Source organism: Ranitomeya imitator, chromosome 1, assembly GCF_032444005.1.
Source record: "Ranitomeya imitator isolate aRanImi1 chromosome 1, aRanImi1.pri, whole genome shotgun sequence".
Lineage (NCBI taxonomy): Eukaryota > Metazoa > Chordata > Amphibia > Anura > Dendrobatidae > Ranitomeya > Ranitomeya imitator.
Window position 1 is genome coordinate 828,796,607 of NC_091282.1, and position 26,882 is coordinate 828,823,488.

The window sequence follows — 26,882 nt, forward strand, 5'->3', positions numbered from 1 at the left end:
TTGAGGCTGGGCAAGTACCAGCAAGGGAGACTGGCTGGGAATCCCGGGTACCGTTGACGTGCTTTTTGTTTTTATCAAAGCTTACCCTTACAATTTTTTGCCGCTTGAAAAGACCCAAATTTGTGCTACAGACCTATCTGTCAATTACTTCTTTATGCTGAATGGGCCTGCCCTCGTCAGATCGCAAATGCTGAGCTACTTGAGGCTGGGTAAGTACCAGCATGGGAGACTGGCTGGGAATTCCTGGTACCGTTGACATGCTTTTTAGTTTTCATCAAAGCTTTGTATTACGATTCTCTTCCTCTTGAAAAAACTTGCGGAGTTGCTAACAATCCATCAATGGCCGCACTAAGCTCAATGTTCCTGCCTTCGTCAGATCACAAATGCAAAGTAGCTTGAGGCTGGGCAAGTATCAGCTTGGTAGACTGGCAGGGAATCCCTGGCACGGTTCCCACATTGTTTTGATTTTATCAAAGCTTACACTTACGATTTTTTCCGCTTGAAAAGACCCGCACAGGTGCTAACTGTCTGTCAATGGCCACTCTAAGCTGAATGTGCCTGCCCTCGTCAGATCGCAAATGCAAAGCAGCTTGAGGCTGGGCAAGTACCAGCATGGGAGACTGGCTGGGAATCCCTGGTGCCATTGACGTTTCTTTTTTTTTCATCAAAGCTTACCCTTACGATTCTATTCCTCTTGAAAAGGCCCGCAGAGTTGCTCACTATCTGTCAATGGCCACTCTAAGCTGAATGTGCCTGCTCTCGTCAGATCGCAAATGCAAAGCTGCTTGAGGCTGGGCAAGTACCAGCATGGGAGACTGGCTGGGAATGCCTGGTACCGTTGACGTGCTTTTTGTTTTTATCAAAGCTTACCCTTACGATTTTTTTCCGCTTGAAATGGCCCGCACTGGTGCTAACTATCTGTCAATGGTCACTCTAAGCTGAATGTGCCTGCCCTCGTCAGATCGCAAATGCAAAGCAGCTTGAGGCTGGGCAAGTACCAGCATGGGAGACTGGCTGGGAATCCCTGGTACCGTTGACGTGCTTTTTGTTTTTATCAAAGCTTACCCTTACCATTTTTTTCCGCTTGAAAAGACCCGCACTGGTGCTAACTATCTGTCAACGGTCACTCTAAGCTGAATGTGCCTGCCCTCGTCAGATCGCAAATGCAAAATCAGCTTGAGGCTGGGCAAGTACCAGCATGGGAGACTGGCTGGGAATCCCTGGTACCGTTGACGTGCTTCTTGTTTTTATCAAAGCTTACCCTTACGATTTTTTTCCGCTTGAAAAGACCCGCACTGGTGCTAACTATCTGTCAACGGTCACTCTAAGCTGAATGTGCCTGCCCTCGTCAGATCGTAAATGCAAAGCAGCTTGAGGCTGGGCAAGTACCAGCATGGGAGACTGGCTGGGAATCCCTGGTACCGTTAACGTGCTTTTTGTTTTTATCAAAGCTTACCCTTACAATTTTTTGCCGCTTGAAAAGACCCAAATTTGTGCTACAGACCTATCTGTCAATTACTTCTTTATGCTGAATGGGCCTGCCCTCGTCAGATCGCAAATGCTGAGCTACTTCAGGCTGGGCAAGTACCAGCTTGGAGACTGGCTGGGAATTCCTGGTACCGTTGACATGCTTTTTAGTTTTCATCAAAGCTTTGTATTACGATTCTCTTCCTCTTGAAAAAACTTGCGGAGTTGCTAACAATCCATCAATGGCCGCACTAAGCTCAATGTTCCTGCCTTCGTCAGATCACAAATGCAAAGTAGCTTGAGGCTGGGCAAGTATCAGCTTGGTAGACTGGCAGGGAATCCCTGGCACGGTTCCCACATTGTTTTGTTTTTATCAAAGCTTACACTTACGATTTTTTCCGCTTGAAAAGACCCACACAGGTGCTAACTGTCTGTCAATGGCCACTCTAAGCTGAATGTGCCTGCCCTCGTCAGGTCGCAAATGCAAAGCAGCTTGAAGCTGGGCAAGTACTAGCATGGGAGACTGGCTGGGAATCCCTGGTGCCATTGACGTTTCTTTTTTTTTCATCAAAGCTTACCCTTACGATACTATTCCTCTTGAAAAGGCCCGCAGAGTTGCTCACTATCTGTCAATGGCCACTCTAAGCTGAATGTGCCTGCTCTCGTCAGATCGCAAATGCTAAGCAGCTTGAGGCTGAGCAAGTACCAGCATGGGAGACTGGCTGGGAATCCCTGGTACCGTTGAAGTGCTTTTTGTTTTTATCAAAGCTTACCCTTACGATTTTTTTCCGCTTGAAAAGACCCGCACTGGTGCTAACGATCTGTCAATGGTCACTCTAAGCTGAATGTGCCTGCCCTCGTCAGATCGCAAATGCAAAGCAGCTTGAGGCTGGGCAAGTACCAGCATGGGAGACTGGCTGGGAATCCCTGGTACCGTTGACGTGCTTTTTGTTTTTATCAAAGCTTACCCTTACGATTTTTTTCCGCTTGAAAAGACCCGCACTGGTGCTAACTATCTGTCAACAGTCACTCTAAGCTGAATGTGCCTGCCCTCGTCAGATCGCAAATGCAAAGCAGCTTGAGGCTGGGCAAGTACCAGCATGGGAGACTGGCTGGGAATCCCTGGTACCGTTGACGTGCTTTTTGTTTTTATCAAAGCTTACCCTTACAATTTTTTGCCGCTTGAAAAGACCCAAATTTGTGCTACAGACCTATCTGTCAATTACTTCTTTATGCTGAATGGGCCTGCCCTCGTCAGATCGCAAATGCTGAGCTACTTGAGGCTGGGCAAATACCAGCATGGGAGACTGGCTGGGAATTCCTGGTACCGTTGACATGCTTTTTAGTTTTCATCAAAGCTTTGTATTACGATTCTCTTCCTCTTGAAAAAACTTGCGGAGTTGCTAACAATCCATCAATGGCCGCACTAAGCTCAATGTTCCTGCCTTCGTCAGATCACAAATGCAAAGTAGCTTGAGGCTGGGCAAGTATCAGCTTGGTAGACTGGCGGGGAATCCCTGGCACGGTTCCCACATTGTTTTGATTTTATCAAAGCTTACACTTACGATTTTTTCTGCTTGAAAAGACCCGCACAGGTGCTAACTGTCTGTCAATGGCCACTCTAAGCTGAATGTGCCTGCCCTCGTCAGATCGCAAATGCAAAGCAGCTTGAGGCTGGGCAAGTACCAGCATGGGAGACTGGCTGGGAATCCCTGGTGCCATTGACGTTTCTTTTTTTTTCATCAAAGCTTACCCTTACGATTCTATTCCTCTTGAAAAGGCCCGCAGAGTTGCTCACTATTTGTCAATGGCCACTCTAAGCTAAATGTGCCTGCTCTCGTCAGATCGCAAATGCTAAGCAGCTTGAGGCTGGGCAAGTACCAGCATGGGAGACTGGCTGGGAATCCCTGATACCGCTGACGTGCTTTTTGTTTTTATCAAAGCTTACCCTTACGATTTTTTTCCGCTTGAAAAGACCCGCACTGGTGCTAACGATCTGTCAATGGTCACTCTAAGCTGAATGTGCCTGCCCTCGTCAGATCGCAAATGCAAAGCAGCTTGAGGCTGGGCAAGTACCAGCATGGGAGACTGGCTGGGAATGCCTGGTACCGTTGACGTGCTTTTTGTTTTTATCAAAGCTTACCCTTACGATTTTTTTCCGCTTGAAAAGGCCCGCACTGGTGCTAACTATCTGTCAATGGTCACTCTAAGCTGAATGTGCCTGCCCTCGTCAGATCGCAAATGCAAAGCAGCTTGAGGCTGGGCAAGTACCAGCATGGGAGACTGGCTGGGAATCCCTGGTACCGTTGACGTGCTTTTTGTTTTTATCAAAGCTTACCCTTACCATTTTTTTCCGCTTGAAAAGACCCGCACTGGTGCTAACTATCTGTCAACGGTCACTCTAAGCTGAATGTGCCTGCCCTCGTCAGATCGCAAATGCAAAGCAGCTTGAGGCTGGGCAAGTACCAGCATGGGAGACTGGCTGGGAATCCCTGGTACCGTTGACGTGCTTTTTGTTTTTATCAAAGCTTACCCTTACGATTTTTTTCCGCTTGAAAAGACCCGCACTGGTGCTAACTATCTGTCAACGGTCACTCTAAGCTGAATGTGCCTGCCCTCGTCAGATCGTAAATGCAAAGCAGCTTGAGGCTGGGCAAGTACCAGCATGGGAGACTGGCTGGGAATCCCTGGTACCGTTAACGTGCTTTTTGTTTTTATCAAAGCTTACCCTTACGATTTTTTGCCGCTTGAAAAGACCCAAATTTGTGCTACAGACCTATCTGTCAATTACTTCTTTATGCTGAATGGGCCTGCCCTCGTCAGATCGCAAATGCTGAGCTACTTGAGGCTGGGCAAGTACCAGCTTGGAGACTGGCTGGGAATTCCTGGTACCGTTGACATGCTTTTTAGATTTCATCAAAGCTTTGTATTACGATTCTCTTCCTCTTGAAAAAACTTGCGGAGTTGCTAACAATCCATCAATGGCCGCACTAAGCTCAATCTTCCTGCCTTCGTCAGATCACAAATGCAAAGTAGCTTGAGGCTGGGCAAGTATCAGCTTGGTAGACTGGCAGGGAATCCCTGGCACGGTTCCCACATTGTTTTGTTTTTATCAAAGCTTACACTTACGATTTTTTCCGCTTGAAAAGACCCGCACAGGTGCTAACTGTCTGTCAATCGCCACTCTAAGCTGAATGTGCCTGCCCTCGTCAGATCGCAAATGCAAAGCAGCTTGAGGCTGGGCAAGTACCAGCATGGGAGACTGGCTGGGAATCCCTGGTGCCATTGACGTTTCTTTTTTTTCATCAAAGCTTACCCTTACGATTCTATTCCTCTTGAAAAGGCCCGCAGAGTTGCTCACTATCTGTCAATGGCCACTCTAAGCTGAATGTGCCTGCTCTCGTCAGATCGCAAATGCTAAGCAGCTTGAGGCTGGGCAAGTACCAGCATGGGAGACTGGCTGGGAATCCCTGGTACCGCTGACGTGCTTTTTGTTTTTATCAAAGCTTACCCTTACGATTTTTTTCCGCTTGAAAAGACCCGCACTGGTGCTAACGATCTGTCAATGGTCACTCTAAGCTGAATGTGCCTGCCCTCGTCAGATCGCAAATGCAAAGCAGTTTGAGGCTGGGCAAGTACCAGCATGGGAGACTGGCTGGGAATCCCTGGTACCGTTAACGTGTTTTTTGTTTTTATCAAAGCTTACCCTTACGATTTTTTTCCGCTTGAAAAGACCCGCACTGGTGCTAACTATCTGTCAACAGTCACTCTAAGCTGAATGTGCCTGCCCTCGTCAGATCGCAAATGCAAAGCAGCTTGAGGCTGGGCAAGTACCAGCATGGGAGACTGGCTGGGAATCCCTGGTACCGTTGACGTGCTTTTTGTTTTTATCAAAGCTTACCCTTACGATTTTTTGCCGCTTGAAAAGACCCGCACTGGTGCTAACTATCTGTCAACGGTCACTCTAAGCTGAATGTGCCTGTCCTCGTCAGATCGCAAATGCAAAGCAGCTTGAGGCTGGGCAAGTACCAGCAAGGGAGACTGGCTGTGAATCCCTGGTACCGTTGACGTGCTTTTTGTTTTTATCAAAGCTTACCCTTACAATTTTTTGCCGCTTGAAAAGACCCAAATTTGTGCTACAGACCTATCTGTCAATTACTTCTTTATGCTGAATGGGCCTGCCCTCGTCAGATCGCAAATGCTGAGCTACTTGAGGCTGGGCAAGTACCAGCATGGGAGACTGGCTGGGAATTCCTGGTACCGTTGACATGCTTTTTAGATTTCATCAAAGCTTTGTATTACGATTCTCTTCCTCTTGAAAAAACTTGCGGAGTTGCTAACAATCCATCAATGGCCGCACTAAGCTCAATCTTCCTGCCTTCGTCAGATCACAAATGCAAAGTAGCTTGAGGCTGGGCAAGTATCAGCTTGGTAGACTGGCAGGGAATCCTTGGCACGGTTCCCACATTGTTTTGTTTTTATCAAAGCTTACACTTACGATTTTTTCCGCTTGAAAAGACCCGCACAGGTGCTAACTGTCTGTCAATGGCCACTCTAAGCTGAATGTGCCTGCCCTCGTCAGATCGCAAATGCAAAGCAGCTTGAGGCTGGGCAAGTACCAGCATGGGAGACTGGCTGGGAATCCCTGGTGCCATTGACGTTTCTTTTTTTTTCATCAAAGCTTACCCTTACGATTCTATTCCTCTTGAAAAGGCCCGCAGAGTTGCTCACTATCTGTCAATGGCCAATCTAAGCTGAATGTGCCTGCTCTCGTCAGATCGCAAATGCTAAGCAGCTTGAGGCTGGGCAAGTACCAGCATGGGAGACTGGCTGGGAATCCCTGGTACCGCTGACGTGCTTTTTGTTTTTATCAAAGCTTACCCTTACGATTTTTTTCCGCTTGAAAAGACCCGCACTGGTGCTAACGATCTGTCAATGGTCACTCTAAGCTGAATGTGCCTGCCCTCGTCAGATCGCAAATGCAAAACAGCTTGAGGCTGGGCGAGTACCAGCATGGGAGACTGGCTGGGAATCCCTGGTACCGTTGACGTGCTTTTTGTTTTTATCAAAGCTTACCCTTACAATTTTTTTCCGCTTGAAAAGACCCGCACTGGTGCTAACTATCTGTCAATGGTCACTCTAAGCTGAATGTGCCTGCCCTCGTCAGATCGCAAATGCAAAGCAGCTTGAGGCTGGGCAAGTACCAGCATGGGAGACTGGCTGGGAATCCCTGGTACCGTTGACGTGCTTTTTGTTTTTATCAAAGCTTACCTTTACGATTTTTTGCCGCTTGAAAAGACCCGCACTGGTGCTAACTATCTGTCAACGGTCACTCTAAGCTGAATGTGCCTGCCCTCGTCAGATCGCAAATGCAAAGCAGCTTGAGGCTGGGCAAGTACCAGCATGGGAGACTGGCTGGGAATCCCTGGTACCGTTGACGTGCTTTTTGTTTTTATCAAAGCTTACCCTTACGATTTTTTTCCGCTTGAAAAGACCCGCACTGGTGCTAACTACCTGTCAACGGTCACTCTAAGCTGAATGTGCCTGCCCTCGTCAGATCGCAAATGCAAAGCAGCTTGAGGCTGGGCAAGTACCAGCATGGGAGACTGGCTGGGAATCCCTGGTACCGTTAACGTGCTTTTTGTTTTTATCAAAGCTTACCCTTACGATTTTTTGCCGCTTGAAAAGACCCGCACTGGTACTAACTATCTGTCAACGGTCACTCTTAGCTGAATGTGCCTGTCCTCGTCAGATCGCAAATGCAAAGCAGCTTGAGGCTGGGCAAGTACCAGCATGGGAGACTGGCTGGGAATCCCTGGTACCGTTGACGTGCTTTTTGTTTTTATCAAAGCTTACCCTTACCATTTTTTTCCGCTTGAAAAGACCCGCACTGGTGCTAACTATCTGTCAACGGTCACTCTAAGCTGAATGTGCCTGTCCTCGTCAGATCGCAAATGCAAAGCAGCTTGAGGCTGGGCAAGTACCAGCATGGGAGACTGGCTGGGAATCCCTGGCACCGTTGACGTGCTTTTTGTTTTTATCAAAGCTTACACTTACGATTTTTTCCGCTTGAAAAGACCCGCACAGGTGCTAACTGTCTGTCAATGGCCACTCTAAGCTGAATGTGCCTGCCCTCGTCAGATCGCAAATGCAAAGCAGCTTGAGGCTGGGCAAGTACCAGCATGGGAGACTGGCTGGGAATCCCTGGTGCCATTGACGTTTCTTTTTTTTTCATCAAAGCTTACCCTTACGATTCTATTCCTCTTGAAAAGGCCCGCAGAGTTGCTCACTATCTGTCAATGGCCACTCTAAGCTGAATGTGCCTGCTCTCGTCAGATCGCAAATGCTAAGCAGCTTGAGGCTGGGCAAGTACCAGCATGGGAGACTGGCTGGGAATCTCTGGTACCGCTGACGTGCTTTTTGTTTTTATCAAAGCTTACCCTTACGATTTTTTTCCGCTTGAAAAGACCCGCACTGGTGCTAACTATCTGTCAATGGTCACTCTAAGCTGAATGTGCCTGCCCTCGTCAGATCGCAAATGCAAAGCAGCTTGAGGCTGGGCAAGTACCAGCATGGGAGACTGGCTGGGAATCCCTGGTACCGTTGACGTGCTTTTTGTTTTTATCAAAGCTTACCCTTACGATTTTTTTCCGCTTGAAAAGACCCGCACTGGTGCTAACTATCTGTCAACGGTCACTCTAAGCTGAATGTGCCTGCCCTCGTCAGATCGCAAATGCAAAGCAGCTTAAGGCTGGGCAAGTACCAGCATGGGAGACTGGCTGGGAATCCCTGGTACCGTTGACGTGCTTTTTGTTTTTATCAAAGCTTACCCTTACAATATTTTGCCGCTTGAAAAGACCCAAATTTGTGCTTCAGACCTATCTGTCAATTACTTCTTTATGCTGAATGAGCCTGCCCTCGTCAGATCGCAAATGCTGAGCTACTTGAGGCTGGGCAAGTACCAGCATGGGAGACTGGCTGGGAATTCCTGGTACCGTTGACATGCTTTTTAGTTTTCATCAAAGCTTTGTATTACGATTCTCTTCCTCTTGAAAAAACTTGCGGAGTTGCTAACAATCCATCAATGGCCGCACTAAGCTCAATGTTCCTGCCTTCGTCAGATCACAAATGCAAAGTAGCTTGAGGCTGGGCAAGTATCAGCTTGGTAGACTGGCAGGGAATCCCTGGCACGGTTCCCACATTGTTTTGTTTTTATCAAAGCTTACACTTACGATTTTTTCCGCTTGAAAAGACCCGCACAGGTGCTAACTGTCTGTCAATGGCCACTCTAAGCTGAATGTGCCTCCCCTCGTCAGATCGCAAATGCAAAGCAGCTTGAGGCTGGGCAAGTACCGGCATGGGAGACTGGCTGGGAATCCCTGGTGCCATTGACGCTTCTTTTTTTTTCATCAAAGCTTACCCTTACGATTCTATTCCTCTTGAAAAGGCCCGCAGAGTTGCTCACTATCTGTCAATGGCCACTCTAAGCTGAATGTGCCTGCTCTCGTCAGATCGCAAATGCTAAGCAGCTTGAGGCTGGGCAAGTACCAGCATGGGAGACTGGCTGGGAATCCCTGGTACCGCTGACGTGCTTTTTGTTTTTATCAAAGCTTACCCTTACGATTTTTTTCCGCTTCAAAAGACCCGCACTGGTGCTAACGATCTGTCAATGGTCACTCTAAGCTGAATGTGCCTGCCCTCGTCAGATCGCAAATGCAAAGCAGCTTGAGGCTGGGCAAGTACCAGCATGGGAGTCTGGCTGGGAATCACTGGTACCGTTGACGTGCTTTTTGTTTTTATCAAAGCTTACCCTTACGATTTTTTTCCGCTTGAAAAGACCCGCACTAGTGCTAACTATCTGTCAATGGTCACTCTAAGCTGAATGTGCCTGCGCTCGTCAGATCGCAAATGCAAAGCAGCTTGAGGCTGGGCAAGTACCAGCATGGGAGACTGGCTGGGAATCCCGGTACCGTTGACGTGCTTTTTGTTTTTATCAAAGCTTACCCTTACAATTTTTTGCCGCTTGAAAAGACCCAAATTTGTGCTACAGACCTATCTGTCAATTACTTCTTTATGCTGAATGGGCCTACCCTCGTCAGATCGCAAATGCTGAGCTACTTGAGGCTGGGCAAGTACCAGCATGGGAGACTGGCTGGGAATTCCTGGTACCGTTGACATGCTTTTTAGTTTTCATCAAAGCTTTGTATTACGATTCTCTTCCTCTTGAAAAAACTTGCGGAGTTGCTAACAATCCATCAATGGCCGCACTAAGCTCAATGTTCCTGCCTTCGTCAGATCACAAATGCAAAGTAGCTTGAGGCTGGGCAAGTATCAGCTTGGTAGACTGGCAGGGAATCCCTGGCACGGTTCCCACATTGTTTTGTTTTTATCAAAGCTTACACTTACGATTTTTTCCGCTTGAAAAGACCCGCACAGGTGCTAACTGTCTGTCAATGGCCACTCTAAGCTGAATGTGCCTGCCCTCGTCAGATCGCAAATGCAAAGCAGCTTGAGGCTGGGCAAGTACCAGCATGGGAGACTGGCTGGGAATCCCTGGTGCCATTGACGTTTCTTTTTTTTTCATCAAAGCTTACCCTTACGATTCTATTCCTCTTGAAAAGGCCCGCAGAGTTGTTCACTATCTGTCAATGGCCACTCTAAGCTGAATGTGCCTGCTCTCGTCAGATCGCAAATGCTAAGCAGCTTGAGGCTGGGCAAGTACAAGCATGGGAGACTGGCTGTGAATCCCTGGTACCGCTGACGTGCTTTTTGTTTTTATCAAAGCTTACCCTTACGATTTTTTTCCGCTTGAAAAGACCCGCACTGGTGCTAACTATCTGTCAATGATCACTCTAAGCTGAAAGTGCCTGCCCTCGTCAGATCGCAAATGTAAAGCAGCTTGAGGCTGGGCAAGTACCAGCATGGGAGACTGGCTGGGAATCCCTGGTACCGTTGACGTGCTTTTTGTTTTTATCAAAGCTTACCCTTACGATTTTTTTCCGCTTGAAAAGACCCGCACTGGTGCTAACTATCTGTCAATGATCACTCTAAGCTGAATGTGCCTGCTCTCGTCAGATCGCAAATGCAAAGCAGCTTGAGGCTGGGCAAGTACCAGCATGGGAGACTGGCTGGGAATCCCTGGTACCGTTGACGTGCTTTTTGTTTTTATCAAAGCTTACCCTTACGATTTTTTTCCGCTTGAAAAGACCCGCACTGGTGCTAACTATCTGTCAACGGTCACTCTAAGCTGAATGTGCCTGCCCTCGTCAGATCGCAAATGCAAAGCAGCTTGAGGCTGGGCAAGTACCAGCATGGGAGACTGGCTGGGAATCCCTGGTACCGTTGACGTGCTTTTTGTTTTTATCAATGCTTACCCTTACGATTTTTTTCAGCTTGAAAAGACCCGCACTGGTGCTAACTATCTGTCAACGGTCACTCTAAGCTGAATGTGCCTGCCCTCGTCAGATCACAAATGCAAAGCAGCTTGAGGCTGGGCAAGTACCAGCATGGGAGACTGGCTGGGAATCCCTGGTACCGTTAACGTGCTTTTTGTTTTTATCAAAGCTTACCCTTACAATTTTTTGCCGCTTGAAAAGACCCAAATTTGTGCTACAGACCTATCTGTCAATTACTTCTTTATGCTGAATGGGCCTGCCCTCGTCAGATCGCAAATGCTGAGCTACTTGAGGCTGGGCAAGTACCAGCATGGGAGACTGGCTGGGAATTCCTGGTACCGTTGACATGCTTTTTAGTTTTCATCAAAGCTTTGTATTACGATTCTCTTCCTCTTGAAAAAACTTGCGGAGTTGCTAACAATCCATCAATGGCCGCACTAAGCTCAATGTTCCTGCCTTCATCAGATCACAAATGCAAAGTAGCTTGAGGCTGGGCAAGTATCAGCTTGGTAGACTGGCAGGGAATCCGTGGCACGGTTCCCACATTGTTTTGTTTTTATCAAAGCTTACACTTACGATTTTTTCCGCTTGAAAAGACCCGCACAGGTGCTAACTGTATGTCAATGGCCACTCTAAGCTGAATGTGCCTGCCCTCGTCAGATCGCAAATGCAAAGCAGCTTGAGGCTGGGCAAGTACCAGCATGGGAGACTGGCTGGGAATCCCTGGTGCCATTGACGTGCTTTTTGTTTTTATCAAAGCTTACCCTTACAATTTTTTTCCGCTTGAAAAGACCCGCACTGGTGCTAACTATCTGTAAACGGTCACTCTAAGCTGAATGTGCCTGCCCTCGTCAGATCGCAAATGCAAAGCAGCTTGTGGCTGGGCAAGTACCAGCATGGGAGACTGGCTGGGAATCCCTGTTACCGTTGACGTGCGTCTTGTTTTTATCAAAGCTTACCCTTACGATTTTTTTCCGCTTGAAAAGACCCGCACTGGTGCTAACTATCTGTCAACGGTCACTCTAAGCTGAATGTGCCTGCCCTCGTCAGATCGCAAATGCAAAGCAGCTTGAGGCTGGGCAAGTACCAGCATGGGAGACTGGCTGGGAATCCCTGGTGCCATTGACGTTTCTTTTTTTTTCATCAAAGCTTACCCTTACGATTCTATTCCTCTTGAAAAGGCCCTCAGAGTTGTTCACTATCTGTCAATGGCCACTCTAAGCTGAATGTGCCTGCTCTCGTCAGATTGCAAATGCTAAGCAGCTTGAGGCTGGGCAAGTACAAGCATGGGAGACTGGCTGTGAATCCCTGGTACCGCTGACGTGCTTTTTGTTTTTATCAAAGCTTACCCTTACGATTTTTTTCCGCTTGAAAAGACCCGCACTGGTGCTAACTATCTGTCAATGATCACTCTAAGCTGAAAGTGCCTGCCCTCGTCAGATCGCAAATGCAAAGCAGCTTGAGGCTGGGCAAGTACCAGCATGGGAGACTGGCTGGGAATCCCTGGTACCGTTGACGTGCTTTTTGTTTTTATCAAAGCTTACCCTTACGATTTTTTTCCGCTTGAAAAGACCCGCACTGGTGCTAACTATCTGTCAATGATCACTCTAAGCTGAATGTGCCTGCTCTCGTCAGATCGCAAATGCAAAGCAGCTTGAGGCTGGGCAAGTACCAGCATGGGAGACTGGCTGGGAATCCCTGGTACCGTTGACGTGCTTTTTGTTTTTATCAAAGCTTACCCTTACGATTTTTTTCCGCTTGAAAAGACCCGCACTGGTGCTAACTATCTGTCAACGGTCACTCTAAGCTGAATGTGCCTGCCCTCGTCAGATCGCAAATGCAAAGCAGCTTGAGGCTGGGCAAGTACCAGCATGGGAGACTGGCTGGGAATCCCTGGTACCGTTGACGTGCTTTTTGTTTTTATCAAAGCTTACCCTTACGATTTTTTTCAGCTTGAAAAGACCCGCACTGGTGCTAACTATCTGTCAACGGTCACTCTAAGCTGAATGTGCCTGCCCTCGTCAGATCACAAATGCAAAGCAGCTTGAGGCTGGGCAAGTACCAGCATGGGAGACTGGCTGGGAATCCCTGGTACCGTTAACGTGCTTTTTGTTTTTATCAAAGCTTACCCTTACAATTTTTTGCCGCTTGAAAAGACCCAAATTTGTGCTACAGACCTATCTGTCAATTACTTCTTTATGCTGAATGGGCCTGCCCTCGTCAGATCGCAAATGCTGAGCTACTTGAGGCTGGGCAAGTACCAGCATGGGAGACTGGCTGGGAATTCCTGGTACCGTTGACATGCTTTTTAGTTTTCATCAAAGCTTTGTATTACGATTCTCTTCCTCTTGAAAAAACTTGCGGAGTTGCTAACAATCCATCAATGGCCGCACTAAGCTCAATGTTCCTGCCTTCATCAGATCACAAATGCAAAGTAGCTTGAGGCTGGGCAAGTATCAGCTTGGTAGACTGGCAGGGAATCCGTGGCACGGTTCCCACATTGTTTTGTTTTTATCAAAGCTTACACTTACGATTTTTTCCGCTTGAAAAGACCCGCACAGGTGCTAACTGTCTGTCAATGGGCACTCTAAGCTGAATGTGCCTGCCCTCGTCAGATCGCAAATGCAAAGCAGCTTGAGGCTGGGCAAGTACCAGCATGGGAGACTGGCTGGGAATCCCTGGTGCCATTGACATGCTTTTTGTTTTTATCAAAGCTTACCCTTACAATTTTTTTCCGCTTGAAAAGACCCGCACTGGTGCTAACTATCTGTAAACGGTCACTCTAAGCTGAATGTGCCTGCCCTCGTCAGATCGCAAATGCAAAGCAGCTTGTGGCTGGGCAAGTACCAGCATGGGAGACTGGCTGGGAATCCCTGTTACCGTTGACGTGCGTTTTGTTTTTATCAAAGCTTACCCTTACGATTTTTTTCCGCTTGAAAAGACCCGCACTGGTGCTAACTATCTGCCAACGGTCACTCTAAGCTGAATGTGCCTGCCCTCGTCAGATCGCAAATGCAAAGCAGCTTGAGGCTGGGCAAGTACCAGCATGGGAGACTGGCTGGGAATCCCTGGTGCCATTGACGTTTCTTTTTTTTTCATCAAAGCTTACCCTTACGATTCTATTCCTCTTGAAAAGGCCCGCAGAGTTGCTCACTATCTGTCAATGGCCACTCTAAGCTGAATGTGCCTGCTCTCGTCAGATCGCAAATGCTAAGCAGCTTGAGGCTGGGCAAGTACCAGCATGGGAGACTGGCTGGGAATCCCTGGTACCGCTGACGTGCTTTTTGTTTTTATCAAAGCTTACCCTTACGATTTTTTTCCGCTTGAAAAGACCCGCACTGTTGCTAACTATCTGTCAATGGTCACTCTAAGCTGAATGTGCCTGCCCTCGTCAGATCGCAAATGCAAAGCAGCTTGAGGCTGGGCAAGTACCAGCATGGGAGACTGGCTGGGAATCCCTGGTACCGCTGACGTGCTTTTTGTTTTTATCAAAGCTTACCCTTACGATTTTTTTCCGCTTGAAAAGACCCGCACTGGTGCTAACTATCTGTCAATGGTCACTCTAAGCTGAATGTGCCTGCCCTCGTCAGATCGCAAATGCAAAGCAGCTTGAGGCTGGGCAAGTACCAGCATGGGAGACTGGCTGGGAATCCCTGGTGCCATTGACGTTTCTTTTTTTTTCATCAAAGCTTACCCTTACGATTCTATTCCTCTTGAAAAGGCCCGCAGAGTTGCTCACTATCTGTCAATGGCCACTCTAAGCTGAATGTGCCTGCTCTCGTCAGATCGCAATTGCTAAGCAGCTTGAGGCTGGGCAAGTACCAGCATGGGAGACTGGCTGGGTATCCCTGGTACCGCTGACGTGCTTTTTGTTTTTATCAAAGCTTACCCTTACGATTTTTTTCCGCTTGAAAAGACCCGCACTGTTGCTAACTATCTGTCAATGGTCACTCTAAGCTGAATGTGCCTGCCCTCGTCAGATCGCAAATGCAAAGCAGCTTGAGGCTGGGCAAGTACCAGCATGGGAGACTGGCTGGGAATCCCTGGTACCGCTGACGTGCTTTTTGTTTTTATCAAAGCTTACCCTTACGATTTTTTTCCGCTTGAAAAGACCCACACTGGTGCTAACTATCTGTCAACGGTCACTCTAAGCTGAATGTGCCTGCCCTCGTCAGATCGCAAATGCAAAGCAGCTTGAGGCTGGGCAAGTACCAGCATGGGAGACTGGCTGGGAATCCCTGGTACCGTTAACGTGCTTTTTGTTTTTATCAAAGCTTACCCTTACAATTTTTTGCCGCTTGAAAAGACCCAAATTTGTGCTACAGACCTATCTGTCAATTACTTCTTTATGCTGAATGGGCCTGCCCTCGTCAGATCGCAAATGCTGAGCTACTTGAGGTTGGGCAAGTACCAGCATGGGAGACTGGCTGGGAATTCCTGGTACCGTTGACATGCTTTTTAGTTTTCATCAAAGCTTTGTATTACGATTCTCTTCCTCTTGAAAAAACTTGCGGAGTTGCTAACAATCCATCAATGGCCGCACTAAGCTCAATGTTCCTGCCTTCATCAGATCACAAATGCAAAGTAGCTTGAGGCTGGGCAAGTATCAGCTTGGTAGACTGACAGGGAATCCGTGGCACGGTTCCCACATTGTTTTGTTTTTATCAAAGCTTACACTTACGATTTTTTCCGCTTGAAAAGACCCGCACAGGTGCTAACTGTCTGTCAATGGCCACTCTAAGCTGAATGTGCCTGCCCTCGTCAGATCGCAAATGCAAAGCAGCTTGAGGCTGGGCAAGTACCAGCATGGGAGACTGGCTGGGAATCCCTGGTGCCATTGACGTGCTTTTTGTTTTTATCAAAGCTTACCCTTACAATTTTTTTCCGCTTGAAAAGACCCGCACTGGTGCTAACTATCTGTAAACGGTCACTCTAAGCTGAATGTGCCTGCCCTCGTCAGATCGCAAATGCAAAGCAGCTTGTGGCTGGGCAAGTACCAGCATGGGAGACTGGCTGGGAATCCCTGTTACCGTTGACGTGTGTTTTGTTTTTATCAAAGCTTACCCTTACGATTTTTTTCCGCTTGAAAAGACCCGCACTGGTGCTAACTATCTGTCAACGGTCACTCTAAGCTGAATGTGCCTGCCCTCGTCAGATCGCAAATGCAAAGCAGCTTGAGGCTGGGCAAGTACCAGCATGGGAGACTGGCTGGGAATCCCTGGTGCCATTGACGTTTCTTTTTTTTTCATCAAAGCTTACCCTTACGATTCTATTCCTCTTGAAAAGGCCCGCAGAGTTGCTCACTATCTGTCAATGGCCACTCTAAGCTGAATGTGCCTGCTCTCGTCAGATCGCAATTGCTAAGCAGCTTGAGGCTGGGCAAGTACCAGCATGGGAGACTGGCTGGGTATCCCTGGTACAGCTGACGTGCTTTTTGTTTTTATCAAAGCTTACCCTTACGATTTTTTTCCGCTTGAAAAGACCCGCACTGTTGCTAACTATCTGTCAATGGTCACTCTAAGCTGAATGTGCCTGCCCTCGTCAGATCGCAAATGCAAAGCAGCTTGAGGCTGGGCAAGTACCAGCATGGGAGACTGGCTGGGAATCCCTGGTACCGCTGACGTGCTTTTTGTTTTTATCAAAGCTTACCCTTACGATTTTTTTCCGCTTGAAAAGACCCACACTGGTGCTAACTATCTGTCAACGGTCACTCTAAGCTGAATGTGCCTGCCCTCGTCAGATCGCAAATGCAAAGCAGCTTGAGGCTGGGCAAGTACCAGCATGGGAGACTGGCTGGGAATCCCTGGTACCGTTAACGTGCTTTTTGTTTTTATCAAAGCTTACCCTTACAATTTTTTGCCGCTTGAAAAGACCCAAATTTGTGCTACAGACCTATCTGTCAATTACTTCTTTATGCTGAATGGGCCTGCCCTCGTCAGATCGCAAATGCTGAGCTACTTGAGGTTGGGCAAGTACCAGCATGGGAGACTGGCTGGGAATTCCTGGTACCGTTGACATGCTTTTTAGTTTTCATCAAAGCTTTGTATTACGATTCTCTTCCTCTTGAAAAAACTTGCGGAGTTGCTAACAATCCATCAATGGCCGCACTAAGCTCAATGTTCCTGCCTTCATCAGATCACAAATGCAAAGTAGCTTGAGGCTGGGCAAGTATCAGCTTGGTAGACTGACAGGGAATCCGTGGCACGGTTCCCACATTGTTTTGTTTTTATCAAAGCTTACACTTACGATTTTTTCCGCTTGAAAAGACCCGCACAGGTGCTAACTGTCTGTCAATGGCCACTCTAAGCTGAATGTGCCTGCCCTCGTCAGATCGCAAATGCAAAGCAGCTTGAGGCTGGGCAAGTACCAGCATGGGAGACTGGCTGGGAATCCCTGGTGCCATTGACGTGCTTTTTGTTTTTATCAAAGCTTACCCTTACAATTTTTTTCCGCTTGAAAAGACCCGCACTGGTGCTAACTATCTGTAAACGGTCACTCTAAGCTGAATGTGCCTGCCCTCGTCAGATCGCAAATGCAAAGCAGCTTGTGGCTGGGCAAGTACCAGCATGGGAGACTGGCTGGGAATCCCTGTTACCGTTGACGTGCGTTTTGTTTTTATCAAAGCTTACCCTTACGATTTTTTTCCGCTTGAAAAGACCCGCACTGGTGCTAACTATCTGTCAACGGTCACTCTAAGCTGAATGTGCCTGCCCTCGTCAGATCGCAAATGCAAAGCAGCTTGAGGCTGGGCAAGTACCAGCATGGGAGACTGGCTGGGAATCCCTGGTGCCATTGACGTTTCTTTTTTTTTCATCAAAGCTTACCCTTACGATTCTATTCCTCTTGAAAAGGCCCGCAGAGTTGCTCACTATCTGTCAATGGCCACTCTAAGCTGAATGTGCCTGCTCTCGTCAGATCGCAAATGCTAAGCAGCTTGAGGCTGGGCAAGTACCAGCATGGGAGACTGGCTGGGAATCCCTGGTACCGCTGATGTGCTTTTTGTTTTTATCAAAGCTTACCCTTACGATTTTTTTCCGCTTGAAAAGACCCGCACTGTTGCTAACCATCTGTCAATGGTCACTCTAAGCTGAAAGTGCCTGCCCTCGTCAGATCGCAAATGCAAAGCAGCTTGAGGCTGGGCAAGTACCAGCATGGGAGACTGGCTGGGAATCCCTGGTACCGCTGACGTGCTTTTTGTTTTTATCAAAGCTTACCCTTACGATTTTTTTCCGCTTGAAAAGACCCGCACTGGTGCTAAGTATCTGTCAATGGTCACTCTAAGCTGAATGTGCCTGCCCTCGTCAGATCGCAAATGCAAAGCAGCTTGAGGCTGGGCAAGTACCAGCATGGGAGACTGGCTGGGAATCCCTGGTGCCATTGACGTTTCTTTTTTTTTCATCAAAGCTTACCCTTACGATTCTATTCCTCTTGAAAAGGCCCGCAGAGTTGCTCACTATCTGTCAATGGCCACTCTAAGCTGAATGTGCCTGCTCTCGTCAGATCGCACAATGCTAAGCAGCTTGAGGCTGGGCAAGTACCAGCATGGGAGACTGGCTGGGAATCCCTGGTACCGCTGACGTGCTTTTTGTTTTTATCAAAGCTTACCCTTACGATTTTTTTCCGCTTGAAAAGACCCGCACTGTTGCTAACTATCTGTCAATGGTCACTCTAAGCTGAATGTGCCTGCCCTCGTCAGATCGCAAATGCAAAGCAGCTTGAGGCTGGGCAAGTACCAGCATGGGAGACTGGCTGGGAATCCCTGGTACCGCTGACGTGCTTTTTGTTTTTATCAAAGCTTACCCTTACGATTTTTTTCCGCTTGAAAAGACCCGCACTGGTGCTAACTATCTGTCAACGGTCACTCTAAGCTGAATGTGCCTGCCCTCGTCAGATCGCAAATGCGAAGCAGCTTGAGGCTGGGCAAGTACCAGCATGGGAGACTGGCTGGGAATCCCTGGTACCGTTGACGTGCTTTTTGTTTTTATCAAAGCTTACCCTTACGATTTTTTTCCGCTTGAAAAGACCCGCACTGGTGCTAACTATCTGTCAACGGTCACTCTAAGCTGAATGTGCCTGCCCTCGTCAGATCACAAATGCAAAGCAGCTTGAGGCTGGGCAAGTACCAGCATGGGAGACTGGCTGGGAATCCCTGGTACCGTTAACGTGCTTTTTGTTTTTATCAAAGCTTACCCTTACAATTTTTTGCCGCTTGAAAAGACCCAAATTTGTGCTACAGACCTATCTGTCAATTACTTCTTTATGCTGAATGGGCCTGCCCTCGTCAGATCGCCAATGCTGAGCTACTTGAGGCTGGGCAAGTACCAGCATGGGAGACTGGCTGGGAATTCCTGGTACCGTTGACATGCTTTTTAGTTTTCATCAAAGCTTTGTATTACGATTCTCTTCCTCTTGAAAAAACTTGCGGAGTTGCTAACAATCCATCAATGGCCGCACTAAGCTCAATGTTCCTGCCTTCATCAGATCACAAATGCAAAGTAGCTTGAGGCTGGGCAAGTATCAGCTTGGTAGACTGGCAGGGAATCCGTGGCACGGTTCCCACATTGTTTTGTTTTTATCAAAGCTTACACTTACGATTTTTTCCGCTTGAAAAGACCCGCACAGGTGCTAACTGTCTGTCAATGGCCACTCTAAGCTGAATGTGCCTGCCCTCGTCAGATCGCAAATGCAAAGCAGCTTGAGGCTGGGCAAGTACCAGCATGGGAGACTGGCTGGGAATCCCTGGTGCCATTGACGTGCTTTTTGTATTTATCAAAGCTTACCCTTACAATTTTTTTCCGCTTGAAAAGACCCGCACTGGTGCTTACTATCTGTAAACGGTCACTCTAAGCTGAATGTGCCTGCCCTCGTCAGATCGCAAATGCAAAGCAGCTTGTGGCTGGGCAAGTACCAGCATGGGAGACTGGCTGGGAATCCCTGTTACCGTTGACGTGCGTTTTGTTTTTATCAAAGCTTACCCTTACGATTTTTTTCCGCTTGAAAAGACCCGCACTGGTGCTAACTATCTGTCAACGGTCACTCTAAGCTGAATGTGCCTTCCCTCGTCAGATCGCAAATGCAAAGCAGCTTGAGGCTGGGCAAGTACCAGCATGGGAGACTGGCTGGGAATCCCTGGGGCCATTGACGTTTCTTTTTTTTTCATCAAAGCTTACCCTTACGATTCTATTCCTCTTGAAAAGGCCTGCAGAGTTGCTCACTATCTGTCAATGGCCACTCTAAGCTGAATGTGCCTGCTCTCGTCAGATCGCAAATGCTAAGCAGCTTGAGGCTGGCCAAGTACCAGCATGGGAGACTGGCTGGGAATCCCTGGTACCGCTGACGTGCTCTTTGTTTTTATCAAAGCTTACCCTTACGATTTTTTTCCGCTTGAAAAGACCCGCACTGTTGCTAACTATCTGTCAATGGTCACTCTAAGCTGAATGTGCCTGCCCTCGTCAGATCGCAAATGCAAAGCAGCTTGAGGCTGGGCAAGTACCAGCATGGGAGACTGGCTGGGAATCCCTGGTACCGCTGACTTGCTTTTTGTTTTTATCAAAGCTTACCCTTACGATTTTTTTCCGCTTGAAAAGACCCGCACTGGTGCTAACTATCTGTCAATGGTCACTCTAAGCTGAATGTGCCTGCCCTCGTCAGATCGCAAATGCAAAGCAGCTTGAGGCTGGGCAAGTACCAGCATGGGAGACTGGCTGGGAATCCCTGGTGCCATTGACGTTTCTTTTTTTTTCATCAAAGCTTACCCTTACGATTCTATTCCTCTTGAAAAGGCCCGCAGAGTTGCTCACTATCTGTCAATGGCCACTCTAAGCTGAATGTGCCTGCTCTCGTCAGATCGCAAATGCTAAGCAGCTTGAGGCTGGGCAAGTACCAGCATGGGAGACTGGCTGGGAATCCCTGGTACCGCTGACGTGCTTTTTGTTTTTATCAAAGCTTACCCTTACGATTTTTTTCCGCTTGAAAAGACCCGCACTGGTGCTAACTATCTGTCAATGGTCACTCTAAGCTGAATGTGCCTGCCCTCGTCAGATCGCAAATGCAAAGCAGCTTGAGGCTGGGCAAGTACCAGCATGGGAGACTGGCTGGGAATCCCTGGTGCCATTGACGTTTCTTTTTTTTTCATCAAAGCTTACCCTTACGATTCTATTCCTCTTGAAAAGGCCCGCAGAGTTGCTCACTATCTGTCAATGGCCACTCTAAGCTGAATGTGCCTGCTCTCGTCAGATCGCAAATGCTAAGCAGCTTGAGGCTGGGCAAGTACCAGCATGGGAGACTGGCTGGGAATCCCTGGTACCGCTGACGTGCTTTTTGTTTTTATCAAAGCTTACCCTTACGATTTCTTTCCGCTTGAAAAGACCCGCACTGTTGCTAACTATCTGTCAATGGTCACTCTAAGCTGAATGTGCCTGCCCTCGTCAGATCGCAAATGCAAAGCAGCTTGAGGCTGGGCAAGTACCAGCATGGGAGACTGGCTGGGAATCCCTGGTACCGCTGACGTGCTTTTTGTTTTTATCAAAGCTTACCCTTACGATTTTTTTCCGCTTGAAAAGACCCGCACTGGTGCTAACTATCTGTCAACGGTCACTCTAAGCTGAATGTGCCTGCCCTCGTCAGATCGCAAATGCAAAGCAGCTTGAGGCTGGGCAAGTACCAGCATGGGAGACTGGCTGGGAATCCCTGGTACCGTTGACGTGCTTTTTGTTTTTATCAAAGCTTACCCTTACGATTTTTTTCCGCTTGAAAAGACCCGCACTGGTGCTAACTATCTGTCAACGGTCACTCTAAGCTGAATGTGCCTGCCCTCGTCAGATCACAAATGCAAAGCAGCTTGAGGCTGGGCAAGTACCAGCATGGGAGACTGGCTGGGAATCCCTGGTACCGTTAACGTGCTTTTTGTTTTTATCAAAGCTTACCCTTACAATTTTTTGCCGCTTGAAAAGACCCAAATTTGTGCTACAGACCTATCTGTCAATTACTTCTTTATGCTGAATGGGCCTGCCCTCGTCAGATCGCAAATGCTGAGCTACTTGAGGCTGGGCAAGTACCAGCATGGGAGACTGGCTGGGAATTCCTGGTACCGTTGACATGCTTTTTAGTTTTCATCAAAGCTTTGTATTACGATTCTCTTCCTCTTGAAAAAACTTGCGGAGTTGCTAACAATCCATCAATGGCCGCACTAAGCTCAATGTTCCTGCCTTCATCAGATCACAAATGCAAAGTAGCTTGAGGCTGGGCAAGTATCAGCTTGGTAGACTGGCAGGGAATCCGTGGCACGGTTCCCACATTGTTTTGTTTTTATCAAAGCTTACACTTACGATTTTTTCCGCTTGAAAAGACCCGCACAGGTGCTAACTGTCTGTCAATGGCCACTCTAAGCTGAATGTGCCTGCCCTCGTCAGATCGCAAATGCAAAGCAGCTTGAGGCTGGGCAAGTACCAGCATGGGAGACTGGCTGGGAATCCCTGGTACCGCTGACGTGCTTTTTGTTTTTATCAAAGCTTACCCTTACGATTTTTTTCCGCTTGAAAAGACCCGCACTGGTGCTAACTATCTGTCAATGGTCACTCTAAGCTGAATGTGCCTGCCCTCGTCAGATCGCAAATGCAAAGCAGCTTGAGGCTGGGCAAGTACCAGCATGGGAGACTGGCTGGGAATCCCTGGTGCCATTGACGTTTCTTTTTTTTTCATCAAAGCTTACCCTTACGATTCTATTCCTCTTGAAAAGGCCCGCAGAGTTGCTCACTATCTGTCAATGGCCACTCTAAGCTGAATGTGCCTGCTCTCGTCAGATCGCAAATGCTAAGCAGCTTGAGGCTGGGCAAGTACCCGCATGGGAGACTGGCTGGGAATCCCTGGTACCGCTGACGTGCTTTTTGTTTTTATCAAAGCTTACCCTTACGATTTTTTTCCGCTTGAAAAGACCCGCACTGTTGCTAACTATCTGTCAATGGTCACTCTAAGCTGAATGTGCCTGCCCTCGTCAGATCGCAAATGCAAAGCAGCTTGAGGCTGGGCAAGTACCAGCATGGGAGACTGGCTGGGAATCCCTGGTACCGCTGACGTGCTTTTTGTTTTTATCAAAGCTTACCCTTACGATTTTTTTCCGCTTGAAAAGACCCGCACTGGTGCTAACTATCTGTCAACGGTCACTCTAAGCTGAATGTGCCTGCCCTCGTCAGATCGCAAATGCAAAGCAGCTTGAGGCTGGGCAAGTACCAGCATGGGAGACTGGCTGGGAATCCCTGGTACCGTTGACGTGCTTTTTGTTTTTATCAAAGCTTACCCTTACGATTTTTTTCCGCTTGAAAAGACCCGCACTGGTGCTAACTATCTGTCAACGGTCACTCTAAGCTGAATGTGCCTGCCCTCGTCAGATCACAAATGCAAAGCAGCTTGAGGCTGGGCAAGTACCAGCATGGGAGACTGGCTGGGAATCCCTGGTACGGTTAACGTGCTTTTTGTTTTTATCAAAGCTTACCCTTACAATTTTTTGCCGCTTGAAAAGACCCAAATTTGTGCTACAGACCTATCTGTCAATTACTTCTTTATGCTGAATGGGCCTGCCCTCGTCAGATCGCAAATGCTGAGCTACTTGAGGCTGGGCAAGTACCAGCATGGGAGACTGGCTGGGAATTCCTGGTACCGTTGACATGCTTTTTAGTTTTCATCAAAGCTTTGTATTACGATTCTCTTCCTCTTGAAAAAACTTGTGGAGTTGCTAACAATCCATCAATGGCCGCACTAAGCTCAATGTTCCTGCCTTCATCAGATCACAAATGCAAAGTAGCTTGAGGCTGGGCAAGTATCAGCTTGGTAGACTGGCAGGGAATCCGTGGCACGGTTCCCACATTGTTTTGTTTTTATCAAAGCTTACACTTACGATTTTTTCCGCTTGAAAAGACCCGCACAGGTGCTAACTGTCTGTCAATGGCCACTCTAAGCTGAATGTGCCTGCCCTCGTCAGATCGCAAATGCAAAGCAGCTTGAGGCTGGGCAAGTACCAGCATGGGAGACTGGCTGGGAATCCCTGGTGCCATTGACGTGCTTTTTGTTTTTATCAAAGCTTACCCTTACAATTTTTTTCCGCTTGAAAAGACCCGCACTGGTGCTAACTATCTGTAAACGGTCACTCTAAGCTGAATGTGCCTGCCCTCGTCAGATCGCAAATGCAAAGCAGCTTGTGGCTGGGCAAGTACCAGCATGGGAGACTGGCTGGGAATCCCTGTTACCGTTGACATGCGTTTTGTTTTTATCAAAGCTTACCCTTACGATTTTTTTCCGCTTGAAAAGACCCGCACTGGTGCAAACTATCTGTCAACGGTCACTCTAAGCTGAATGTGCCTGCCCTCGTCAGATCGCAAATGCAAAGCAGCTTGAGGCTGGGCAAGTACCAGCATGGGAGACTGGCTGGGAATCCCTGGTGCCATTGACGTTTCTTTTTTTTTCATCAAAGCTAACCCTTACGATTCTATTCCTCTTGAAAAGGCCCGCAGAGTTGCTCACTATCTGTCAATGGCCACTCTAAGCTGAATGTGCCTGCTCTCGTCAGATCGCAAATGCAAAGCAGCTTGAGGCTGGGCAAGTACCAGCATGGGAGACTGGCTGGGAATCCCTGGTACCGCTGACGTGCTTTTTGTTTTTATCAAAGCTTACCCTTACGATTTTTTTCCGCTTGAAAAGACCCGCACTGTTGCTAACTATCTGTCAATGGTCACTCTAAGCTGAATGTGCCTGCCCTCGTCAGATCGCAAATGCAAAGCAGCTTGAGGCTGGGCAAGTACCAGCATGGGAGACTGGCTGGGAATCCTTGGTACCGTTGACGTGCTCTTTGTTTTTATCAAAGCTTACCCTTACGATTTTTTTCCGCTTGAAAAGACCCGCACTGGTGCTAACTATCTGTCAATGGTCACTCTAAGCTGAATGTGCCTGCCCTCGTCAGATCGCAAATGCAAAGCAGCTTGAGACTGGGCAAGTACCAGGATGGGAGACTTGCTGGGAATCCCTGGTACCGTTGACGTGCTTTTTGTTTTTATCAAAGCTTACCCTTACGATTTTTTGCCGCTTGAAAAGACCCGCACTGGTGCTAACTATCTGTCAAAGGTCACTCTAAGCTGAATGTGCCTGCCCTCGTCAGATCGCAAATGCAAAGCAGCTTGAGGCTGGGCAAGTACCAGCATGGGAGACTGGCTGGGAATCCCTGGTACCGTTAACGTGCTTTTTGTTTTTATCAAAGCTTACCCTTACGATTTTTTGCCGCTTGAAAAGACCTGCACTGGTGCTAACTATCTGTCAACGGTCACTCTAAGCTGAATGTGCCTGCCATCGTCAGATCGCAAATGCAAAGCAGCTTGAGGCTGGGCAAGTACCAGCATGGGAGACTGGCTGGGAATCCCTGGTATCGTTAACGTGCTTCTTGTTTTTATCAAAGCTTACCCTTACAATTTTTTGCCGCTTGAAAAGACCCAAATTTGTGCTACAGACCTATCTGTCAATTACTTCTTTATGCTGAATGGGCCTGCCCTCGTCAGATCGCAAATGCTGAGCTACTTGAGGCTGGGCAAGTACCAGCATGGGAGACTGGCTGGGAATTCCTGGTACCGTTGACATGCTTTTTAGTTTTCATCAAAGCTTTGTATTACGATTCTCTTCCTCTTGAAAAAACTTGCGGAGTTGCTAACTATCCATCAATGGCCGCACTAAGCTCAATGTTCCTGCCTTCGTCAGATCACAAATGCAAAGTAGCTTGAGGCTGGGCAAGTATCAGCTTAGTAGACTGGAAGGGAATCCCTGGCACGGTTCCCACATTGTTTTGTTTTTATCAAAGCTTACACTTACGATTTTTTCCGCTTGAAAAGACCCGCACAGGTGCTAACTGTCTGTCAATGGCCACTCTAAGCTGAATGTGCCTGCCCTCGTCAGATCGCAAATGCAAAGCAGCTTGAGGCTGGGCAAGTACCAGCATGGGAGACTGGCTGGGAATCCCTGGTGCCATTGACGTTTCTATTTTTTTCATCAAAGCTTACCCTTACGATTCTATTCCTCTTGAAAAGGCCCGCAGAGTTGCTCACTATCTGTCAATGGCCACTCTAAGCTGAATGTGCCTGCTCTCGTCAGATAGCAAATGCTAAGCAGCTTGAGGCTGGGCAAGTACCAGCATGGGAGACTGGCTGTGAATCCCTGGTACCGCTGACGTGCTTTTTGTTTTTATCAAAGCTTACCCTTACGATTTTTTTCCGCTTGAAAAGACCCGCACTGGTGCTAATGATCTGTTAATGGTCACTCTAAGCTGAATGTGCCTGCCCTCGTCAGATCGCAAATGCAAAGCAGCTTGAGGCTGGGCAAGTACCAGTATGGGAGACTGGCTGGGAATCCCTGGTACCGTTGACGTGATTTTTGTTTTTATCAAAGCTTACCCTTACGATTTTTTTCCGCTTGAAAAGACCCGCACTGGTGCTAACTATCTGTCAATGGTCACTCTAAGCTGAATGTGCCTGCCCTCGTCAGATCGCAAATGCAAAGCAGCTTGAGGCTGGGCAAGTACCAGCATGGGAGACTGGCTGGGAATCCCTGGTACCGTTGACGTGCTTTTTGTTTTTATCAAAGCTTACCCTTACGATTTTTTTCCGCTTGAAAAGACCCGCACTGGTGCTAACTAGCCGTCAATGGTCACTCTAAGCTGAATGTGCCTGCCCTCGTCAGAATGCAAAGCAGCTTGAGGCTGGGCAAGTACCAGCATGGGAGACTGGCTGGGAATCCCTGGTACCGTTGACGTGCTTTTTGTTTTTATCAAAGCTTACCCTTACGATTTTTTTCTGCTTGAAAAGACCCGCACTGGTGCTAACTATCTGTCAACGGTCACTCTAAGCTGAATGTGCCTGCCCTCGTCAGATCGCAAATGCAAAGCAGCTTGAGGCTGGGCAAGTACCAGCATGGGAGACTGGCTGGGAATCCCTGGTACAGTTAACGTGCTTTTTGTTTTTATCAAAGCTTACCCTTACGATTTTTTGC

General features: G+C 47.9%; 40 pseudogenes; all 40 read left to right on the plus strand.

Annotated features, from left to right (window-relative positions):
* The first annotated feature begins 530 nt into the window (after positions 1-530).
* On the plus strand, positions 531-649 carry LOC138658790 (5S ribosomal RNA; annotated as a pseudogene).
* Positions 650-920: 271 nt separating this feature from the next.
* LOC138659236 (5S ribosomal RNA) lies at positions 921-1,039 on the plus strand (annotated as a pseudogene).
* A 1,251-nt stretch (positions 1,040-2,290) lies between these two features.
* On the plus strand, positions 2,291-2,409 carry LOC138659237 (5S ribosomal RNA; annotated as a pseudogene).
* Positions 2,410-3,075: 666 nt separating this feature from the next.
* LOC138658791 (5S ribosomal RNA) lies at positions 3,076-3,194 on the plus strand (annotated as a pseudogene).
* Positions 3,195-3,660: 466 nt separating this feature from the next.
* LOC138659238 (5S ribosomal RNA) lies at positions 3,661-3,779 on the plus strand (annotated as a pseudogene).
* A 76-nt stretch (positions 3,780-3,855) lies between these two features.
* Positions 3,856-3,974, plus strand: LOC138659958 (5S ribosomal RNA; annotated as a pseudogene).
* Positions 3,975-4,833: 859 nt separating this feature from the next.
* Positions 4,834-4,952, plus strand: LOC138659046 (5S ribosomal RNA; annotated as a pseudogene).
* Positions 4,953-6,008: 1,056 nt separating this feature from the next.
* On the plus strand, positions 6,009-6,127 carry LOC138658792 (5S ribosomal RNA; annotated as a pseudogene).
* A 76-nt stretch (positions 6,128-6,203) lies between these two features.
* Positions 6,204-6,322, plus strand: LOC138659170 (5S ribosomal RNA; annotated as a pseudogene).
* A 271-nt stretch (positions 6,323-6,593) lies between these two features.
* On the plus strand, positions 6,594-6,712 carry LOC138659239 (5S ribosomal RNA; annotated as a pseudogene).
* A 76-nt stretch (positions 6,713-6,788) lies between these two features.
* On the plus strand, positions 6,789-6,907 carry LOC138659959 (5S ribosomal RNA; annotated as a pseudogene).
* A 660-nt stretch (positions 6,908-7,567) lies between these two features.
* On the plus strand, positions 7,568-7,686 carry LOC138658793 (5S ribosomal RNA; annotated as a pseudogene).
* A 271-nt stretch (positions 7,687-7,957) lies between these two features.
* LOC138659240 (5S ribosomal RNA) lies at positions 7,958-8,076 on the plus strand (annotated as a pseudogene).
* A 76-nt stretch (positions 8,077-8,152) lies between these two features.
* On the plus strand, positions 8,153-8,271 carry LOC138659701 (5S ribosomal RNA; annotated as a pseudogene).
* Positions 8,272-8,937: 666 nt separating this feature from the next.
* On the plus strand, positions 8,938-9,056 carry LOC138659047 (5S ribosomal RNA; annotated as a pseudogene).
* Positions 9,057-9,916: 860 nt separating this feature from the next.
* On the plus strand, positions 9,917-10,035 carry LOC138658794 (5S ribosomal RNA; annotated as a pseudogene).
* Positions 10,036-10,111: 76 nt separating this feature from the next.
* On the plus strand, positions 10,112-10,230 carry LOC138659203 (5S ribosomal RNA; annotated as a pseudogene).
* Positions 10,231-10,501: 271 nt separating this feature from the next.
* LOC138659188 (5S ribosomal RNA) lies at positions 10,502-10,620 on the plus strand (annotated as a pseudogene).
* A 76-nt stretch (positions 10,621-10,696) lies between these two features.
* LOC138659960 (5S ribosomal RNA) lies at positions 10,697-10,815 on the plus strand (annotated as a pseudogene).
* Positions 10,816-11,481: 666 nt separating this feature from the next.
* Positions 11,482-11,600, plus strand: LOC138658795 (5S ribosomal RNA; annotated as a pseudogene).
* Positions 11,601-12,456: 856 nt separating this feature from the next.
* Positions 12,457-12,575, plus strand: LOC138659190 (5S ribosomal RNA; annotated as a pseudogene).
* Positions 12,576-12,651: 76 nt separating this feature from the next.
* Positions 12,652-12,770, plus strand: LOC138659961 (5S ribosomal RNA; annotated as a pseudogene).
* Positions 12,771-14,021: 1,251 nt separating this feature from the next.
* LOC138659050 (5S ribosomal RNA) lies at positions 14,022-14,140 on the plus strand (annotated as a pseudogene).
* Positions 14,141-14,411: 271 nt separating this feature from the next.
* Positions 14,412-14,530, plus strand: LOC138659540 (5S ribosomal RNA; annotated as a pseudogene).
* A 1,056-nt stretch (positions 14,531-15,586) lies between these two features.
* Positions 15,587-15,705, plus strand: LOC138658796 (5S ribosomal RNA; annotated as a pseudogene).
* A 1,446-nt stretch (positions 15,706-17,151) lies between these two features.
* LOC138658797 (5S ribosomal RNA) lies at positions 17,152-17,270 on the plus strand (annotated as a pseudogene).
* An 856-nt stretch (positions 17,271-18,126) lies between these two features.
* LOC138659541 (5S ribosomal RNA) lies at positions 18,127-18,245 on the plus strand (annotated as a pseudogene).
* A 467-nt stretch (positions 18,246-18,712) lies between these two features.
* LOC138659913 (5S ribosomal RNA) lies at positions 18,713-18,831 on the plus strand (annotated as a pseudogene).
* Positions 18,832-19,497: 666 nt separating this feature from the next.
* Positions 19,498-19,616, plus strand: LOC138658799 (5S ribosomal RNA; annotated as a pseudogene).
* An 856-nt stretch (positions 19,617-20,472) lies between these two features.
* On the plus strand, positions 20,473-20,591 carry LOC138659542 (5S ribosomal RNA; annotated as a pseudogene).
* Positions 20,592-20,667: 76 nt separating this feature from the next.
* Positions 20,668-20,786, plus strand: LOC138659051 (5S ribosomal RNA; annotated as a pseudogene).
* Positions 20,787-20,862: 76 nt separating this feature from the next.
* On the plus strand, positions 20,863-20,981 carry LOC138659543 (5S ribosomal RNA; annotated as a pseudogene).
* Positions 20,982-21,057: 76 nt separating this feature from the next.
* On the plus strand, positions 21,058-21,176 carry LOC138659052 (5S ribosomal RNA; annotated as a pseudogene).
* A 271-nt stretch (positions 21,177-21,447) lies between these two features.
* LOC138659962 (5S ribosomal RNA) lies at positions 21,448-21,566 on the plus strand (annotated as a pseudogene).
* Positions 21,567-22,427: 861 nt separating this feature from the next.
* On the plus strand, positions 22,428-22,546 carry LOC138659544 (5S ribosomal RNA; annotated as a pseudogene).
* Positions 22,547-23,012: 466 nt separating this feature from the next.
* LOC138659963 (5S ribosomal RNA) lies at positions 23,013-23,131 on the plus strand (annotated as a pseudogene).
* A 666-nt stretch (positions 23,132-23,797) lies between these two features.
* Positions 23,798-23,916, plus strand: LOC138658800 (5S ribosomal RNA; annotated as a pseudogene).
* Positions 23,917-24,772: 856 nt separating this feature from the next.
* LOC138658742 (5S ribosomal RNA) lies at positions 24,773-24,891 on the plus strand (annotated as a pseudogene).
* An 861-nt stretch (positions 24,892-25,752) lies between these two features.
* On the plus strand, positions 25,753-25,871 carry LOC138658802 (5S ribosomal RNA; annotated as a pseudogene).
* A 466-nt stretch (positions 25,872-26,337) lies between these two features.
* Positions 26,338-26,456, plus strand: LOC138659241 (5S ribosomal RNA; annotated as a pseudogene).
* The last annotated feature ends 426 nt before the right edge of the window (positions 26,457-26,882 follow it).